Below are 16,148 nucleotides of genomic sequence, written 5' to 3' on the forward strand. Positions count from 1 at the left end.
AGAGAATAAGAGAGAGAGAGATTCCCTATAATGTTTCTTTCGTGTTCGATCCTATTCCTAAGACGCCCTTCGTTGTATCTATACTTTATGTCACTTATAGTACACCTCCCCTCACCACCATTTCTTAATATATAAACAAAGGTACAATAACTCATAGTAAGTCCCCTTATCGAGTCTAGGCTAATCATCCGACGGTGGTTTCATCAGACGGCAACCTGTATCGTAGTCCTTATCGTGGTGTTCCGGGGCTCTTGTTCTTGATTAAATACCGTGTTAGTAAATTTAGTGTATTATTTAAGGCTATTAAGCTCCTACGTGTGTGGAGTCTGTTTCAGTTTAGATTTCAAGGTGGACTTTCGTTGTTTTGATGTGATGGAAGAAGTTAAGCCTTTGAGTACGATGCGAGGAAGTTAATCCTTTGAGTACGATGCGAGGAAGTTAATCCTTTGAGTACGATGCGTGGAAGTTAATCCCTTGAGTACGATGCGAGGAAGTTATTCCTTTGAGTACGATGCGAGGAAGTTAATCCTTTGAGTACGAGGCGAGGAAGTTAATCCCTTGAGTACGATACGAGGAAGTTAATCCCTTGAGTACAATTCCAATCTCCCTCCAATGAGAATACAGTGAATTAATCTAATGAGTAAAATGCTTCATAATCCCTTGAGTACAATAACTAAATCCCATAAGTACAATATGTTCTTAACCCATTGAATATAATGATTTTATCCCTCGAGTACGATGACTTAGTACTCTGAGGGTTAAGTCCTAATACTCAAGGGACTTAAGTCGAGTTATATCATATGACTAGTGGGATTAGTCTTGTTGATGGCGTTACACATGACAGACTGAGATAAGTATGATACGTCTGTCTGTTGATATAAACCAACGAGGCTTTTAAGATAAGCTGATGAAGTAACCTCTAACATATTAAGCTCAAACGAAACAATGGCAACTAAAACACAGACCAAATATGTGTGTGTGTGTGTGTGTGTGTGTGTGTGTGTGTGTGTGTGTGTGTGTGTGTGTGTGTGTGTGTGTGTGTGTGTGTGTGTGTGTGTGTGTGTGTGTGTGTGTGTGTGTGTGTGTGTGGGAGAGAGATTTACGTGAAAAGATAAAGCCAAGATCACAGGCTGAGACACTACACGGGAAGGATTTCTTTCAAAGTTAGAGTTTTAGAGGAGAGTGAGAACCTTGCCGCCTCTTGAAGTCGACACACACACACACACACTCACACTCACACTCGCACTCACACACACTCGCACTCACACACACACATACACTCGGTCTTTGGAGAGAAACTTAAGTACTGCCGTCAGCAAACACTCCGGTGAAGGGCTAAGTGCTATTTGGTGTTAAGGTTCAGATACTTCAGCAGAGAGAGAGAGAGAGAGAGAGAAGGATTTGCAGTATATTGCCGTTGCTCGTCTTCCTCTGGTGTTGGTGGTAGTGGTGGTGGTGGTAGTGGTGGTGGTGGTGGTGGGGGTGGTAGTAGTGGTGCTAGTAGTTGTGTTGGTGATAGTGGTGGTGATAGTGGTGGTGGTGGTGATAATGATGGTTGAAAAATCGTAATGTTCCTCAGAAGGGTCTTCATTCAAGGCGTCTGATAATTTGTTTTTGTGAGTTAGCTGTGAGTTTGCTGGCTGGTTGTGGCTGTTTGTGAGTCTGCTGGGTGGCTGGCGCGGTGATCGGACACAGTCGCTGAAACACATAACAAAGGCGGTGTGAACTGATTGATTCTCCAGATGTTGAAATGCCACGACAGCAATCTTGCAACATTTTTATCACAACACAGTTCGCTGCCTCTCAAGAGCTTGTTGGTGAACGTAGCTTAAGACTCTCAGTGACTTTTGTATTGTTGGAAAACTCTTATAAAATTCCTTTGTTGATATTTTTACTTATTCCTCTCAGGTACCTGTTTACAAAGGGAGAGGGAATTTAGAGTTGAAACACAGGAGGAAGCGAGGAGTGAAATACTGCCCTACTGAAGAGAGTCGTGAATGTCTCCTGTATGAGAGAGAGAGAGAGAGAGAGAGAGAGAGAGAGAGAGAGAGAGAGTCTGTGATTTTACAAATATCAATATCAAGCGGAACTCATCAACCCAATAAACTGTATACTGAATATTTTAATTGCTTTATTCGCCAGCTGTTAGTGTGAATCATGCTATATGGTGTAGAGGAATCATACACTCATACAATATCATACAACACTGTGATTGGGGGAGGGTCAGTATAGCCCCACAGACGCCAGCGACGGTACATCACACAAACACTCGCATGATAACGTCGACTGTGGTGGTGGTCATGTTCCGCTGCCGTCGATGAGGGTCATTTCAACAAGACGAAGGGGATTGTGTTCATCAAGTGACAGTCAATATACACTGGTTTATAGCTCGGTGCATCCACGTCTCGTAACTTGAATATCAACACGATTCTGAGGTCATCCGGGTGAATCACGAGGCTCTAGCTGTTGTGTCTGGGATGAGCAGCGTGTGGTGAACGGCCCCAGGCATAATAGTCTTCACCTGTGTGATAGCGGGCCAATGACTGAGTAATATGAACGCCCCCCGAGGTGAAGCTTAAGGACCTTGTTGTATCTGAGCCTTCAACCTCTTCATCCTCAAGGGTTATGACGAGTTAAACACAGATGATTGAATATTTGTACCTCCCCAAAAAGTGGCATTGTAGGTGGAAGCTTGGCGTACACTCGTCTGGCGAAGCTCCTTAAGTTTGATTTGATTGGTTACAGGTGAATGTCAGGTGTTTGATGATTATCTCACCTGGGAATAAGATGTGTCCCAATCAGTTGATGTATTATGCCTCAAGGACGCTGCTTTTGATGTCCCTTCCATACCGTCACTACCACAACCACAATCAACATAGCAGCACCACTACCACAACTAGAGTCACTACAACCACAACTAGTCACCAGAACCAAAAATAAAACCTCTCCATTCACTCTCTACAGCTCCATTACAACCACACCACCACAAAACCATAACCCTCCTCACCATAGTATCACTGTTTCCAAGCCATTACAATACAGCGCCAACATAACCTTCACATTGTCAACTTACCATTATATCATCAGTGTATACACGCACACACACACACACACACACACACACACACCATACGCAACAGCTCCCTTCCCCCCTTTCGACCCCTCTACGTGTTCGAGGGGGGGGGGGAAGGGGGGGAGGAGGGGGATGCAGGTACTTCAGGTAAATTTATAGTGGTGGAGAGAGGGCAATATACTGTGCCAATGGATGGTATAGTTTACCTGAGAATGACCCTTACAGGTGACAGAGGGAAGGTGTATAACTGGTGTGTAGACAGTCTAGGGGGTGGTATATAGAGTTGGTGTTCCTGTCTTTGTCTCTATGTTTCTCTGTCCCTCTGTCTGTCTCTGTCTGGCTTTGTTTGTCTATGTTTGCTATATCATTTAACTTCATTGTGTCTTTGTTGTTTTGTTTGTATTGTGTATTTCTATCTGTTTGTCTCTTTATCTTTGTTTCTCAGTCATTATTTGTTTCTATCTGTTTCTCTGTCTTTGTCTTGTCCTTGTCTCTATTCCTATCTGTGTCTGTTGGATTTCTCTTTCCTTGTGTTTATCTGCGTTTGTCTCTCTGTGTATCTGTATTTCTCTTTGTTTATGTGCCTCTGTTCCTCGTAGTCTGTGTGTTCCTCTACTTTAATGTGTGTGTGTGTGTGTGTGTGTGTGTGTGTGTGTGTGTGTGTGTGTGTGTGTGTGTGTGTGTGTGTGTGTGTGTGTGTGTGTGTGTGTGTGTGTGTGTGTGTGTGTGTTTGTGTGTGTTTGTGTGTGTGTGTGTGTTAGGATCATGTGGACGCTCAGAGACTAAGGGTACACATGCCCCACACAAAGAGAACTCAGGTACAACCATACACTTAAGGGACGACCTTTTCCTCGGTACGACGTACTAAAACGACTCTGGACGACTTACCCTTATCTATTGAGTATCTGGGTCCTCGGGAGGCCCTGTTCACGTAAGGGTGACTGACTTTTAGCTCAGGGTGACTAAATATTCGTCAAGGGTGACTGTTTCCTAACTAAGGGTGACTGACTGAATCTTGGTTCAGGGTGACTAATTCTCACAGAGTCTCCTCTTAGGCCAAGGAGACTCGCTCCCCGGGGCGATTCGTCTTAGCTGGATTAATCTTCAGGAACGCCTTCCTCTCCTTCTGGGCTCCGGGAGGATAATAGTGCCAACAAAATCAGCCTTTAAGGTCGTAACTCACACAACAGAAGCATGTGGATGGCGACTGGTGTGACGGAGGACGGATGTGCCGCAGGGAGAACCTCAGGAACGTTTGTCATGGTTATTACTCCGCCGTGAAGGTCCTCTAATTGCCACATCTTGGAGCGCAGGTGAAATATAGACAAAGGCAATAACCTAACATATTCTACCCAAGACAAGACCTCGCGAGTAAGACAGAATAACAGCGAAAGATAAAGATAGTGAGAGAGACTATGAATGAGAATTTAAAGAGAAGGAGATAAGGTGTAAGAAGCAGATAAGAGCTTTAAGAAGGTGAAGACGAGAGGGAGGAGACAGATAGTATTCAGAGGCGGAGAAACAGTTATGTACCGAGCCTTAAGATTATCTTTTATTGTGTCCCAAAGTTCTCGTAAGGTTTGTCTGCCCTCCAACGAACCTTCCAACACACCAAACTACATTTTCTCTAAGATAATGTTAAGAACTTTCTAAGGCTTTTGAAGTGATGATTTTCTATGCATTTCATTGGTCTTCATAACTTATATATAAACCACTTGAGGCGAGAAACCCGTATAGAAAAATGTAATTCGAAAATAATGAAAATCCATCGACCAGAAATATATATTTGGACCTGGATATACAAGTTCAACAAGCAACACTATTCTTTGAACACTGATTCTGGAATTATCTCACCTCTACTGGAATGATACTACCTGGATTATTGATTCATGGAACAATATATATATATACAGTACATAAATTATATATACTGTATATTAGTAACCCTCTTTCGCATCATCTCACACATAAGACTATCATCTGCACTATATCAATCAACGTAAATTGCAATTGCAGATTACGGCGACTGAGGCTCTGAAAGAGAATCTAAGCCGCTTATGTTCCACCACAAGACTCAGGGAACACGATCATATTCCAGCATTTTTCTAGTGTCTAATAAGATAATGGACTGAGGCCACACGAGAGCTGGCAGAGTCCACTACCACCACATACTGACGCGACCTCCTACCACAACTACCACCATTACTACCACCACCAGTTACCAAAAATATTCTACCCAGCATCTACAACCATCAATATAAACACTACTACCACCTGTAACACACACACACACACACACACATAAACACTTCCATCAGTATAATAAAATACAAAAACGGTTTAACTTTCATTAGGTTTTTCCATCAGGTAAATCAAGGCGATCCTTCACTCACCTCGCTACATAAAATACATGTATATTTTCAGCACAGGAAACACGGTTCATCATTACATAAAACCTGCAAGTTATATTTTTGGAAAAGTTTCAGGCACAGTTTTGTTGTATCCACACTACAGCCTCACCTTTATGGGAATATTGTACCTGTATTTGTTTTACCTGTGTTGATATTGATGTTTTGGAGATAAGCTATTGGGTGTGTGTATGTGTGTGTGTGTGTGTGTGTGTGTGTGTGTGTGTTGAAGGAAGACATTGGCAGCTCGTCTATGAGCCTATACATCAATATTATGTATTATGTATAAATTGTTATACATTATAGAAATTAACATGCCGATATATTGTATATACACACACACACACACACACACACACACACACACACACACACACAACATCGTGCCAACAACTCTCAACCTCTGATACGACTCCTTCAACCTAGTCAAGGCTCTGTGATCGATGCCTGGGACCACAACTTGTCTCCACACGAATCCCAGACTAAATCCGACAATTCTGTCCCCCAAATTTACTGTGATTTCCTGAGTCATGGCAATAAAGATAATGATTCTCTGAGACAGATACTCGAAGTGTGGGTGAGGGGATGTGGGGAGGGTACTGTGGGAGAGTGTGGGTGAGGGGGAGGAATGGGTGGGGGTGAGTAGTGTGAGAAGGGGAGGAAGTAGGGACACACACACACACACACACAAAACTTGTCTCGTCCCAACACCGCCATAAAGCCACAGCGCCCCCAACGTATAGATGGACAGAGTTACAAAGACCATTTAATACACCTCAATTTATTACTATCTCTTATCATCCCTTTATAATCCCCCTCCTCCCTCACCCACTCCCACCTACCCTCCCTTTCCTTCCGTCCCACTTGCTCCCTCTCTTCCTTCCCTCGCGTCCCGACAGCACTTCAACTCCGCTTCCCGATAGAACGTTATCCCTTGGTGGATAATTTACGCCTCAACTTGGGAAACTTTGACCATTATTCTCAGGGTCAAATAAGTTTTTATGGTTTCACTTGGGTCATTCCTCCCTCGCCTGGTCGGGTGTTCTAACCTCTATTAAGCCATGATTGGTGAGTCGAATTTTTTTTTGTACGTGGAAAGAAAAAGTTTTGGTCTTGTTTAAAAAAAAATGTCTTAAAGATCAGGAGAAATTTGTTTTATTGTAGTTTAAATTGAGTTTGTGTAGTGTGTTTATCGAAGTGATTTGTTGAATTTTTTTTGTACCTGTGTAATTAAGTGTTTGTACCTGTATCTGTAGTTGTATCTCTATACCTGTAAATGACACACGCAACTCAATATACTACACACCACACCACACACTCCAATCTCAACACAACACAACACACTCTAACCCTCACTACAGCACAGCACACACTCTACCCACTTAACTCACCATCTTGGAAACACTCAATCACATGCCCTGAGTAAAAAGTACAAAGCATGAGTACAGGGTTTAATTATCCACAAGATGAATTACGGAGCTGCCTCTCTGTGTAATTACCTCCTCCTCTTCCTCCTCCTCCTTATTCCTGCTCCTTACTCTCCTCCTCTTCTCATTTCTCCCCCTCTTCCCTTCCCCCCCTCTCCTCATTCTCACTTCTCTTCCTCTCTTCAAGGTAAGAGCCTTATAGAACTCCCCCGACGCTCTTTAACTGGGCGAGAAAATCGTCATATAATGATATAATTTGTTTGGCCAGGTGTCAGGATATATGTTTCAGACACGGCCATCATTCATCAGACATGGCCATCATTCATCAGACATGGCCATCATTCATCAGACACGGCCATCATTCATCAGACATGGCCATCATTCATCAGACATGGCCATCATTCATCAGACATGGCCATCATTCATCAGACACGGCCATCATTCATCAGACACGGCCATCATTCATCAGACACGGCCATCATTCATCAGACACGGCCATCATTCATCACCTAAATGGAAGTCGGAGGAAAATTAGTGAATACAACGAGGATCAGAGTGTCTCTCCCGGTCTGGCTGGAACCTTGAAACGATTCTCGATAAATGGTGACAAACAAGGCTTCGAATCCCGTGTGTGTGTGTGTGTGTCTCACTACCGCTTCATAAACCCGATTCAGCAGTAACTAACGCCAGTGTTTACGGTAGGTGAGCGAAATATTCAAACCTCCGTTATATTGAGTTAATTAGTTTTTTATAAATTGAAATTGAATTAATGTCATCCTATTGAGTTGCCATTGTGAATTTTATTTGGCGGAAGAAATTTTTGGTGTAAAAATTATATTACGGAAGATTTATTTGGCGAAAAATTATTGACTTAATGGATTCACAGTCAATAGAGAGATGATAGATAGATATATAATAGATAAGCAGATAGATGGTTAGTTTAACAGTTAAGCTGAAACACACAGACACATACACACATACATACAAACACACACACGTGCTGACACAAACTCCATTTGAAATATTAATAATATTAATTAAACTGGTCATTGAGAGGCTTCAGATAAACGATAACTGGACACCATTACAGTCACCATTTAGTCCAGTTTATTGACTAGTGTTAATTTTTATTATGATTATGGCGGCTGTTAAATTATTATTATTATTATTATTATTATTATTATTATCATTATTATATTATTATTATTATTATTATTATTATTATTATTATTATTATTATTATTATTATTATTATTATTATTATTATTATTATTATTATTATTATTATTATTATTATTATTATTATTATTATTATTATTATTATTATTATTATTATTATTATTATTATTATTATTATTATTATTATTATTATTATTATTATTATTATTATTATTATTATTATTATTATTTATTTTGGAAATCTCAAATTGTATGTGCATATGTCTATTCATTCTTGTATTCTATAAATCACGTATTTTAAGAAACCTTATTTTTTTCATTAAGATTAAAGATGAATTTCCTACTTTCATTAATCAAAAATAAATATTATAGAAAATAGATTATTATCTTATATTCCAGACAAGACTTACAAATTCTCAGACTTCAGACTAAATAATTTCAAACTCCCAACAAAGATGATCTCGGAAATGGACTAAGACCACCTTAACAAAACCCGTTCTCTCATCCCTAAGACCCCAAGTAATATATAAAGACCTTCAGTAATCCAGAATCTGACCATTAAAACAGGATTTCGTCTACCAAATCCTCTCTCTCTCTCTCCCTCTTGACTTGGTCCTCATCCTTTGGTCAGACCGGGAGAAAAGTTTGTAAGAGTATTTTAACTATTTACCCGAAGTATACATTCAAAGTATTTTCCTGATATAATGAAGGGTTTCAGTTATACCTTTAGAATATGTTTGAATGTGTAGGAAAAATGTTGACTTTGTAGGTTATGTATATAAGCTACTGTGCCGAGTAGCAACCCTATATATACATGCTACTCGGCACAGTAGCTTATATACAGGGTTGCTACTCGGCACAGTAGCTTATATACATAACCTACAGACTTGTGGACGAGAATTGTGTTTGTTTGCATCAGTCCGCTGTTTGACGTTTAATCCAGACCTCGAGGTAATTTAATAAGAAGAATGAGCGGGAGAGAAAGAGAGAAAGATAGGGAGAAAGAGAGAAAGGAGGGGGAGGGAGACAGACAAATATAAAGAGAGAGAGAGAAAGAGAAAGAGAGAGACACATAACCAATGGCGGATAGGAAGAAGACAAACCCCGTGTGATAATTTACTTCCCTCCAGATCTACGTCTCCTAAAGAGCCATCCTTCACCTTAGGTTTTGTCACACCGCCACAACTCTCTCATAATTTCTCGATTTATTGAAATTTTATCCCGGTGGAAGAGGCTCCTTGCCCATGATATATGTACCCCAGTGTGTGTGTGTGTGTGTGTGTGTGTGTGTGTGTGTGTGTGTGTGTGTGTGTGTATGTGTGTGTGTGTGTATGTGTTCTTGGCTACCGTAACTCAACCTCTTATGTGTCTTGAAAATCAAAAGTTAAAGGACGAATTCTTAAATGTCTGGTTCTATGCTGTTGGATTGGTTGGGGATTAGGAACTATGATATACCTGGATTAGTAAAGATTAAGAACTAGGATATACCTGGATTAGTAAAGATTAAGAACTAGGATATACCTGGATTAGTAAAGATTAAGAACTAGGATATACCTGGATTATGTTACAACCACTCAAACTATTTCACTCAGACTATGAAAACAGAAACAAAACAACAGTTAATAATCACCAGGTCACAGGTAAACCTTGACGGCATTCGTGTTATCTTCTTAGCGTCGTGGCTTAAGTGAGACAGAGATATACAAAACCGTCCTCATACGTCTCTCATTTAAGGAGTATTTAGTCCTTCTGCTCTTGAGTACGTCAGCCACCTCAACAGCAGAGAGGATGAGCAGGAGAGTTAAGCTGCTTACCTGTTGGGGGGCTGGCAGGTGGCGGATAGGAAAGGTAATAACGAGACTCAGTGGCAGGTAGGTTAGTAAATTAATAGACAGGTACAGGAGGTAAGATATGATTAAGGCAGGTACGAAGGGAATATAGACTAAGAATCTAACAATACAGACAGACAGACACACAGAAAACAGGTAGAGTGACAGACAGACAGACAGACAGACAGACAGACAGACAGACAGACAGATGCCACAACAGTAATAATGTGTGTGTCAGAAATTACATAAAGTGCAACGTTCTGTTTTGTGTGAAAAAAAAGAAAATAGAGATTTAGTGAACGTATTTTTTGTTCTTTCAGCCCATAATTCACGCGTCACTTTTCACTAAACCAACAATGGGTCGGGTTTAATGGTCGGGTTTAATGGTACTAATGAAATTTTCATTTAGCGTGTGCACATTTTTATGGGGGAAGCCAAATCAGGTGAGAGAGAGAGAGAGAGAGAGAGAGAGAGAGAGAATCCCCAAGTAATTTTGTAGGTCTCACACACACACACACACACACACACATTATCTGCCTTATTGTTGTAGCTTTAGCGAGACAATTACGTACATTCTTACACCACGAGTAAAGCGAAACAACTTATTGTCTGAATTATGAGAATCCATCCTTGTATCGGAACTAAAGGGGAGTCAAGTTAGATACGTTAACTTGTAGATAAAGATGAAGTTAACTTAGAAATCATGAAATAAGAGTATCCACGAATCAGGCGGATAGTGGAAGGATAGGGAGGGTGGAAAGTGGATGGTAAGAAAATGGTACTCTCTCTCTCTCTCCACCGTGTTATCGCCGTCCCCTTGGTCTCGTCTACCCATTTTAGTAATAATCTTATCGTGTTGGGGCAGGCAGCCGGATCTCCTATGTAGCTTTTATATTCTCAAAAAAATTTATAAGTTAAGGTCTCCCTACGAGTTGGGATATAAGAACAACTCTAACTGATTCCCTTAACTTACGACACACCGATAGATTCTCAAAGGTTCGTAACTCATAATATCCCCTTTAATGAGAAGCGTAACTGTAATTAGCTTCCTATGTTAAAGTTTTCTTCTAACTAAGGATAAATAAGCAAAATAACGTAAGAGATTTTCAACTACTAAAACTTGGATTCTGAAAAGTATATTTAAACTTGTCTAAAAAATACAACAACATCTAATTACTTCACCTCAGACATAAAATAAAGAAGATAGGAAAATTATGGAGCCGGAATTACTCTTTGACGCTACCGTAAATTGGTCCCCAGTTAAAGGGGGTGAAGGATTTATTGCTACGAATCTTGGAGAATCCGTGTGGTGTGGGTCTCCTGTCAGCGTTATCTGTGATTGGTGCCTCCCTGTCTCCCCCCTCCTCCCCACCAGCCAATCACCGGCTCAGATGGTCTCTCCACCGCTTACCACACGTGTATATCTGCTCTTTATTGGCGGGTTCATTTCTCAGGTCCTGATTGGATGAGATACAAGCGTGATTTAGGAGGACAAATCCCCTAAAGCTGATGTATACTCCAGCATACTCCTGTTCTCGTGTCTAAAGTCAGTCACTGGTGAAATATGTTACGTGATGATTACGTAGAAATCTGGTATAATCCCTATAATTTTAAACTAATTAATTCAGAAGCAAGGATAAAGGAGTAATGTCACAATAGTAGATACACGTATATAATTAGAGGTACAAGTAAAGGTAAAAATACAGGTAATTATACAGGTACAATTAGTCACCATCTAACACAAACAAATACTCCTTGCCACACACCTGTTTAATCCCAATACACAGACTGGCACTGGTAGAGACTCATGGACACCCTGATTTTGATACTCGTGGCTTCAGAATCTCTCAGAATATGACCCGGTCAATGTTTTGTATCGCTGTTGTTACCTGTGTTAAAGTGATCACAGTTTAGGGGGGTTCAAATTGGGTAAAACATTAACTTAGAATACAAAGCTGTACTATAAATGTATTCTTTACATATACACACATACATACACAGGAGGCAGACATACATACACAAAACATACACACACACAGTCTCAAGAGAGGAAGGAGCCTTAGCGTGAACGTATGTGAACCTGAACCTCGTCTAGTGAGTTTTAATGTGTCTTCCATGTCTATCCTTTATCTTTCGTCTCTTCCCTCTTCTTCTTTTTACTTTCTCCTTGATCCTTCGTCTTCCTTCTCTCTCTTCCCCCTATCATTCTCTTGTATTTATTATGCAACGTCTGCTCTCTTCTCTTTCTCTCATCCCTCTATTTCTCCTCCTCTCTCTCACTTCCTGTATTCTTCTTTCTCACTTTTACTCTCCCTTTCTCACACACCTCTTCTCTTTTTCTCTTTCTCTCACTCTATCATTCTGTTTCTCTCTCCCTCTCTCTTCCTTCCTTCTACCTCTCTCCCCCTCCCTCTTTCCCCCTCTCCTTCCCTACCTCACTACCCCCCTCCCTCCTCTCTCCCCCCCTCTTCCTTACCTACCTACCTCTCTCTCCCTCTCTCCCTCCCTACCTCACCCCCCTCTCCCTCCCTCCTCCCCTCTCCTTCCCTACCTCTCCCTCTCCTACCTCACCCCTCTCCCTCCTCTCCCCCCTCTCCCTCTCCTACCTCCCCCTCTCCCTCCCCTATCTCTCACCCCCTCTCCCTCCCCTACCTCTACCCCTCTCCCTTCCCTACCTCTCCCACCCTCATATATATTCTGGTGGTCAATCTTAGCTGACTCTCCCTCAGAGATGACCGCCGCGTCCAACCACCACCCAATCCTCATATACTGAAGTTGGACGAATATACAGTACGTCTGGCGAATATCCGTCTAGCGAAAATACGTCTTCATGAATATTCGCCTGATGCGTATTCGCCTGATAGATATTCGCCTTATGGATATTCGCCTGATGGATATTTGCCTTATGGACATTCGCCTGATGGATATTCGCCTGATAGATATTCCTCTAAAGAATATTCCCCAACGGATATTCCTCTATAATGATATTTACCACCAAATTCAGTCACACACACACACACACACATAGATCATTAGTTCGCCTGACCTGACATGACTCATTTAGGTAGTGGCACTTTACCTGTGTCACAAGATGAAGATGATGACCTGTGTGTGTGTGTGTGTGTGTGTGTGTGTGTGTGTGTATTTCTCCCCTTAACATGCACACACAAGCCTCCACCATGTTCACAGGAAGACCTTGCCCAGGACTTGCCCACACTAGTTATTACATCTCTGGTTCCTTCAATATTGCAGATGGTGTATGTTTGGTCAACTGTGTATTTCCCTCCACGTATGCTTCAGTGTATATTCTTGGGGTATTTGCCTCTGTGTATTTACTTCCGTATTTGCCTTTGTATTTAATTGAATATACGTCTGTGTATTTTACTGAGGGGACGAGAAGTGGTATTGCTACAACTCTTGAGAAAGTTTATTATGACAAATATACCAAGGGTTAAACCGCTTGGTCTTCCTCGAGTAATAATAATAATAATGATAGCAGCAACAATAATAATAATAACGAAAACAGCATAAATATCAACAATAACAACAACACAAAATAATACAATTACCTTAAAAATATTACGAAAAAGACAAAAACACAAACTAAACCAACATGGCTACTCAAGGTGTTATTGATTACGAAGAAACTAATTATATTTTCCTGATTAAAAAAACAAAACCAAACAAATCCCTTATCGATGGTTTTAGCTTCTGGTGAACAAAAACAGAAGTTTGATAAAAATAGGAAAAAAAAATAACAACTTTGGTTTGAAGTTTTAAGAAAGATAAGAATCTTGGATGACCGACCTAAGTTGCAATAAGTTAGTCTTTATACGGAAAAGTTTAGCCATTGTTGCAACTAATGTAACGAGGAGTTAAGTTATCTGAGAAGGATAGTGTATGGTGTATAGTGAGTGTTGGTGTGTGGTGTTGTATAGTGTTAGTGAAAGTGTATGGCATATAGTGATTTAAGGTGGATGATGGCTGGTGGTGTATAGCGCATCATAGGTGGTGGTGTATGATTATGGTGTTAGCGTCGGTGATACGTGTATGGTGTATGATGGCTGGTGGTGTATAGTGCATCATGGGTGGTGGTGTATGATTATGGTGTTTGTGTTGGTGATACGTGTATGGTGTATGGTGGCTGGTGGTGTATAGTGCATCATGGGTGGTGGTGTATGATTATGGTGTTAACGTCGGTAATACGTGTATGGTGTATGAATCACCCAAAGATTCACCTATAATTAACGAGGCTAATGAATCACCCTCAGCATCCAGACCCAATCAATTATCCTAAAAAACTCTTAACATCCTTCACCCACCATACAGGGGGTCCAACTCTCCCTAGCTGCCGTAAAACTCACGATTTAGAATCTCAATTAATTAATAATTATGCTTCTGGCCTAATTTGATAGTTAAAATTAATAGGTGCCGCGTAAAACTCTGAAGGCAATTTGTCCTCTCCAGCACCTGATTGGTCTCTTGGCTAATGGGGGAATTTTCCCTCCTGGCATCTCCTCTCCTTTTGTTCCTTTATTTTTTCTTCTTTGATTTTTCTTGAATTAACTTTTTTTCCTGTTTTTTTTTGTATTTTTGGCATTTTTGTTTTAACTTTTACTACTATTTTTTGCTGTTCTTTGTAATTCATTTTCTATATAATTTTTTTCTTTGCTTATTTTCACTGAGAATTTTCCTCGCTTTTACTAGTACATTTTGTATTTTTTTACTCTTCAAATAAAAGTTATTTTATCATCAACAAAAATAATGTTTATAAACAAAATATCGCGAAATATTGTCAGTGGTAAGACCAAGAGTGCGAGCTAATAAATCATTTTATCACCAGCTATAATAGGTGTAATACTCTTATAATGGCGGCCTCCTAATACCCCCATTACCTATTTACGCTTGTAAGCACATGATATTAACTGTAAAGATGAGTTAGAGCTTCTTAAGGAGGTTGTCGGTATATTAGCATTATCCCCCTGGCGGTGGTAACCCGCAACTAGCTCGCCCCAGCGTTTATAGTCAGACAGGCAACTTCACTATTACTGCCGCCTTAGCGATATTAGCGGCCGCTTTATTGGCTTACCCGGCAGTTTCTCCCCGGCGGGTCTGTGGTACACTGCCGCCGCTGGCCCTCCACCCGGCAGCCTCCCGAGCTCTTGCTAAAAATAGAAGCCCATCTTCCCTCTCGACCTGCCCACTTAGCATCTATAAAAATGTGTTTACTTATTTCCAACTTGACATCAATAAGGGTGTGCTTACTTGGTGCCCACTTAATAGCTATAAAAATGTACCTAATGCACACTTAGTAGTTATAAAAGTGTAATTACCTGGTGCCTACTTAATAGCTATAAAAATGTACTTACTTCCAACCACTTAAGAAATATAAACATACACACTTGACAAAAGTATTCTTATAGCTTCCTATCCACTTAGCAAACATGAAAGAGAACACAGACATCTTCACTGTGAACTTTGCCCTCTTACCTGCTACAATAGTGTGTTAACCGCTTTATCTTACCTAGATGGTGGGGCGCCTGAGGGTTGTTCCAGCATCGTTAAACACACCACATAGTGCATCCAATTATATTACCTATACGAGAGAGGGGACACCCACTCCTTCACTTCTGTCTACTGTATTTATGAACTACAGAACGATATTGCTACAGGCTATATCTACGTGAGGTTCTACACATGAATTCGAAGTATAAATATTAATGTACTTATGTTAATCAGATTTTTAACATATCTTGGTAGGGATAGATTATACGAAGCTCAGTGATGACAAATTATAGCTATCAGGGAGGTCAGATTATACACTACCGAATTTTACTGAGGACAGACGTAAATATTTCACTGAGAACAATATACAAATTTGGCAAAACAATCTATCCACGTAATATAATTTTTCCATTAATTTTTTCTTGGGAACCATATACATCATTGTTTTGGTTGTCGTTGGCAGTCAGTCAGTCAGTCAGTCAGTCAGTCAGTCACGAAGTTTTTTGAAAATCGTGTAAATTTGGTATATGATTTTGGTCACGTCATGTAGTGTGTCAGACCTAATAGAGGGTTGATGGGTGGAACCTCTGGGTGACGGTCGTTCACGGTATGAGGGCTGACATAAAACCACTAGCCATTACTTTACGTGTGTGTGTGTGTGTGTGTGTGTGTGTGTGTGTGTGTGTGTGTGTAAGATTCTTATTATCCCTATTATTATCATTATTGC

This window comes from Homarus americanus, unplaced genomic scaffold (genome assembly GCF_018991925.1).
Source record: "Homarus americanus isolate GMGI-L3 unplaced genomic scaffold, GMGI_Hamer_2.0 scaffold22069, whole genome shotgun sequence".
Classification (NCBI taxonomy): Eukaryota; Metazoa; Arthropoda; class Malacostraca; order Decapoda; family Nephropidae; genus Homarus; species Homarus americanus.